The following is a 5,464-nucleotide window of genomic DNA, read 5'->3' on the forward strand; positions in this document are numbered from 1 at the left end:
GGCATTGCCTTCCACCTTCGAGTGAGCCGGGATCCGAGCTCGATGGCTCGTCCCGGAGGCTTGTGCTTGGAGAGAATGGCCTGGGCAGCGGGAGAGATCAACCCCCTGCGGAAGCTTGCGTATGCTGACTTCGAATCTGTGACCACGGAGTCCACGCTCGGTTGTACGAGTGCGAGGGCCACAGCCACTTCTTCGGCAATGGCTGGGTCTGTCGTCCTCAGCGACGCGCTGACAATAAGCTTGTCGACGGACGTGGCTACCGCCGTTGCTCGGTCGTCGTATTTTCTGAGCGAGGCGTCCGCGTAGAGTACTCTATAGGGTTCTCCTCCAGCTGTCGGGCCAGGGCCTTGGCTCGCGCGGACCGTCTCCCGTCGTCCTTCCCTGGTTGCATGTTCCTGGGGAGTGGCTTGGTTTGAATGGCCTCTTTCCACTGCTCGGGAAGGGCTGTCTTGGTTGGAAGTGGTTCTATCTGCCATCCTATTTTCCGTAGGACGGCCCGGCCGTGCTCTGTTTGGCTTAGCCTGACCCTTTGGTTAGACAAGTGAGCCTCAATCAGCTCCTCCACCGTGTTGTGAACGCCCATGTCCAGCAGTTTCTGCGTGGACGAGTAGATCGGCACGCCCAATGCCTGCTTGGTTGCTTTACGCAGCATCGTGTTCAGGGTGTCCCTGTTTGCCTTCGTTAGCTGGAGGTACGGGGCAGAGTAGGTCACCCTTGATACGACGAACGCCCTCACTAGGCGCATTGCATCGTCTTCCTTTAGGCCTCTGTTACGATTAGAGACCCTTCGGATCATACTTAATATCTGTTCCGAGGTGTTCTTGATCTTCGTGACGGCCGCATACGCTCGACCGTCGCTTTGCAGCAGCAGACCGAGGATTCTGATCTGTTGCGTCGGTTTGATATGGCCATGCCGTCGATGGTGATGGTCACGTTCGGCGGCGGTTCCTTCTTGGGTCTTCCCGGCTGGACCATGAGCAGCTCTGATTTCTGTGGAGCGCAGCTCAGCCCGCAGGTCTTTGCATAGTCATGTACGGTCGTTGCCGCCCTCTGTAAGGCATCCTCTACGCAGGCATTGGACCCGGTTCGGTTCGTCCACACCGTGATATCGTCGGCGTAGAACGCGTGGTCCACGCCTTCAATTTGCTGGAGCAGATTGGGTAGGGGTAGGAGGGCCAGATTAAAGAGCAGGGGCGACAGAACCGACCCCTGAGGGGTTCTTCTGTCGCCGAGTTCGACAGGTTCCGACTTTTCCTCGCCTATCCTGATGGTCGCTGTTCTTCTCGTTAAGAAGTCCGTGATGTAAGCAAAGGTTTTCCGACCACATCCCGTCTTGTTTAGATTTTGGAGCACGCTCGCGTGAGACACGTTGTCGAAGGCCCCTTTTAGGTCTAGGGCGAGTATCCCCCGCGGCGCGTTCCTCGTTGCCTTCTTGACGACAAGTTCTTGTAGTTGGATAAGGACGTCCTGGGTGCCCAGGTGTTGTCTGAACCCATACATGGTTACGGGCATTTGGTTCGTTTCTTCCAGGTGTTTTTGAAGTCTGCGAAGAACCATACGTTCCATCACCTTCCCCACGCACGACGTGAGGGAGATGGGCCGCATGTTGTCGATCGTCAGCGCTTTGCCGGGTTTCGGGATGAATCGAACCTCAGCCTCTTTCCATTCTTCCGGCAGCCGCGAGCTCTCCCAGGTTTCATTGATGTGCCCCAAGAGGCCGCGGGCCACCGCTTCGCTCATGTTTCTGAGCAACTTATACGTGATCGCGTCCCTGCCGGGGGCGCTCTTGTTATTGCTTTCATCAATGGCCGACCAGAGTTCCGTCATGGTGAACGGTCTGTCCAGCTCTTCGTTTTCAGGACCTTCGTACCTCTCAGGCGTCGGGAATTGGCCCCGCTCAGTCTTGAGGTATTTTGTCTTCAGTTCTTCCAGTAGCCTTCGGCCATCCCCCTTGTACGTGTTGATGACCTTGGTGAGGTTGCGGTTGGTTGCGGTCTTGCTGCTCAGCGGGTCGATTAGGTGCCTCAGTAGGCACCACGTCTTCCGTGCCGATAGCTTGCCCTGCAAGCCGTCGCAAGTGCTCAGCCAGGTCTCTCGGCATAGCTTGGCCGCGTACTCGGTGATCTGTTTGTTGAGGACCGCGATACGTTTGACCAACTTCTTGTTGTGACGTTGGCGCTTCCACCTCCGCGTTAGCGAGTGCCGGGCCGCCCACATGTGTGCCAGTCTGGCATCCACGAAAGGTGTCTGCGCCGTCGTCGTTATTTCTTGCGTAAACTTCTCGAGGGCCTTTTTCTGATCCCTCGCCCATTCGGCGTACGTTTGCTTTCTGTCGGCTTCCACATCGTTCTCCGAAGCCTCTTCTGCTTCTTGCGTGTCTTTCCGCATCTTGTCCCAGTCCGTTACACGTGCCGTCCCCAACACAGCACGGTATTGGGGTCCCTTGATGATGATGCCGATCACGCTGTGGTCAGCACTCCCGCGTGACTCCACGAGCGCGAGCTTCGCGCTCACTTCGTCACTGCTGCGTTCCCTTGGAAAACAAAAAAAAAAAAGCGGCTTTCGCGTGAGATGACCGCACGCGCGTCTCGTGCATTGAGGCGCGCGAGCTGCGCATTCACTTCGTTTTTGCGGCGTTCGCGTGAGTTTAAAATATATTTTAAAGAAACAGCGTTCGCGTGACTCACTTCGTCTTTGCGAAAGCGTGAAACCGAGATGATAAAGAATACAATCCTCTGGCCGCTGCTCTGGCGTACGAGCAGCGGCGGCGTTTGCGTGCCTCGGCTTACTGACATCTAGAGGAGCGAAAGCCATACAAAAGAGATTGAAAGCATGACAGTGCATGTATATGATGATAATCAATGCAAACTTAATGAGTGAGTAGCCATTCAGTTAGTGAGAGTTGGTTTGTGCTTCAAGTTTTGCGAAACTTACTATAGCACAGGTATGCAAATATTTATGCTGATTTCAATACTTGTTCAGAAGTTTTGTGGTGTTCGAATATTTCGAATAATAAAAGTGCCTTGCGAAACAAATCGAATACCAAACTTTTTTACTTCAATATTCCAAGTTTCGAATATTCGCACACCCGTACTTAATACACTAAATGTGTTCATGATGAATAAATTAAACCTTTATTTCAGGGAAGGGGAATAATCGAATCGCGACAAATCGAGTCCTCTATTGTGGTTCTTCGGTTCGCAAATAACGCTTGTGTCACCGTGTAGACTTGTGTATAAGCTACGCAACCCGAGCTTGGCAGACCAAGATCGGAACAAGAATCTAAGAACGAGAAAAATAAATTCCAGCCAGCGTACTGCAGGTTAAGAGAGTACGTGGCGAACGTGCATGGCGAACCAAACGTGAGCGGCGGATATCGAAACCGAGTAGAGAAAATAGCGCGATGCCAATGAATTCATTCATTCATTTAAAAAGAATAGAGTTCACTTCTATGATGGTCGTAATCTCAGAAAATTGCTGCTGATGTCTCGTAGTTAGAAAAATTATTAGTGCCTGAACGTAATCAATATAACATGTTCGAACCCGGTAAATGCGTTCAACCTGCTTGTTATTTTGTAACTATTCTTGTCGATCACTTCGCCTCATTAGACGGCTTCAGTTTAAGAAATATTCCATCCATAAATTCAATACATTGCAAGTTTAATTGTTCAGGTCTCTTGACTCGCAATAAAAGAAATAAATTATTTCCCTTAGTTACTCTGTTCGCAAATACTCATATACACGTATCGTAAATACATAGTCATACATAACTATACTAGTGCAGACCACTGCGAAACTTTTCACAGAAAACTGGCTCTTGGCTGTTGGTTGTCGAGGTTTGTTTTGCTTGTGGCTCCTTAATCAGCATGGCAAGCCATCAGAACACTTGTCAACGCTGAATCTAATCTGACCGCACTGATTGTGTATACGTACACCTCATTCGTAATGACTTCAAAAAGAGGCAATCCTTAATTTACGGAGGGATATAGCCGGTGTGACGTGTTCTTTTTTTCTTATATGTTTTAGGTTCCGTAGATAAAATAAACCGCCTGTAGCAAATAGCATAATTCGGCCTGTTCAAGTGGATCGCCTGATGAGACGGAAATCGTGAGTCTAGTAAAATCATCGAGATGTCCGCCGCGAAAATGGTGTGACTAAGTACATCGGTGTTCCCGTTATCAGTCTGATAGATCTATGAGATGACATCATATTTTGGAAACGAAAGTCTCGAAACTGGCACTACTCACGGAATTTATCCTCAGTGGACATGAATTATTACCTGCATTATTTTTATCTAATCGGAACACATGTGTCCTAATGTGAAATGTTACGACAGTCAAGCCGTGGATACTTTTAATTAGCTATTGGACGTAGTGATTTATCACGTCTGTCTTTTCTGGTATAATCCACGGGAAGAAGTGGAACAGAGCAGCCAAAGGTTAAAAAAAAAACTAATTAAAGAAATTACGCTTCTAAAAAGGTACGCTTTTTAATATGAAGGCGCATGCCTTGACTAGGACTGATTTTTTTTTTTCTCAGAAAGGTTTATTATCGAGGGTTGCGAAACACATACGTTGGGGACTGCAGCTGAAAATTTCGTCGGTTAGGCAGTTGCTCTTTTTGCTAACGAACACTGAAGAGGTAGAAAATGATGCGTTACCATATTTGTCAAGAAAAAAAAAAAGCGTCATCATAAAAAGGGAAAAAATTTTTTTGAAAGTGCTGTATGCTAAAGTATAAACAAAATGAAAAACATGGTGGTACGCAGAGTACGTACACACTTTACAAGGCTGAGAATTATTGCGACGGCATCGAATACACTTTGGTGCCCTTTCTAAACAAAAAATTCCATGCAGAGCTTTACTGGAAGTTGCAGCCTTCCATAGAAAATTGTTTTCGCGCAGCATCGGCATGGCGTCTTTCATGTTCTCTGAAAATGCCTATTTTATTTATTTATTTATTTATTTATTTATTTATTTATTTATTTATTTATTTGTTTGTTTGTTTGTTTGTTTGTTTGTTTGTTTGTTTGTTTGTTTGTTTGTTTGTTTGTTTGTTTGTTTATTTATTTATTTATTTATTTATTTATTTATTTATTTATTTATTTATTTATTTATGCAGAAGGTCGTCCAGACGCTGAAAGCGGCGCTAACAGCGACGTATACACGGTGATTTTTACAATATAGTTGCGTTCACTGTCCATTTCCTTTCTTGCTTCCTTTGTTCCTTCCTTTATTTATTAGCTAGTTCCTTCCATCCTCATTCATTCGTATCCATTACTGCATTTTTAATTTTTAAGCCGATGGTCAATCTGCGCGGCGCTCTAAATTTCACCTCATTGCGCTGCTCTCGCAGTCATCGCGTGCATCGTCTGCTGGCGGCGGTGGCGCTAGCGTCGTGCGCCCGCGTGGCGGCGCTGCCTTCTTTCGCCGCTGTCTCTCCGGAGTGGCACCTTCCGGAGTGG

This window comes from Rhipicephalus sanguineus, chromosome 2, assembly GCF_013339695.2.
Source record: "Rhipicephalus sanguineus isolate Rsan-2018 chromosome 2, BIME_Rsan_1.4, whole genome shotgun sequence".
Lineage (NCBI taxonomy): Eukaryota > Metazoa > Arthropoda > Arachnida > Ixodida > Ixodidae > Rhipicephalus > Rhipicephalus sanguineus.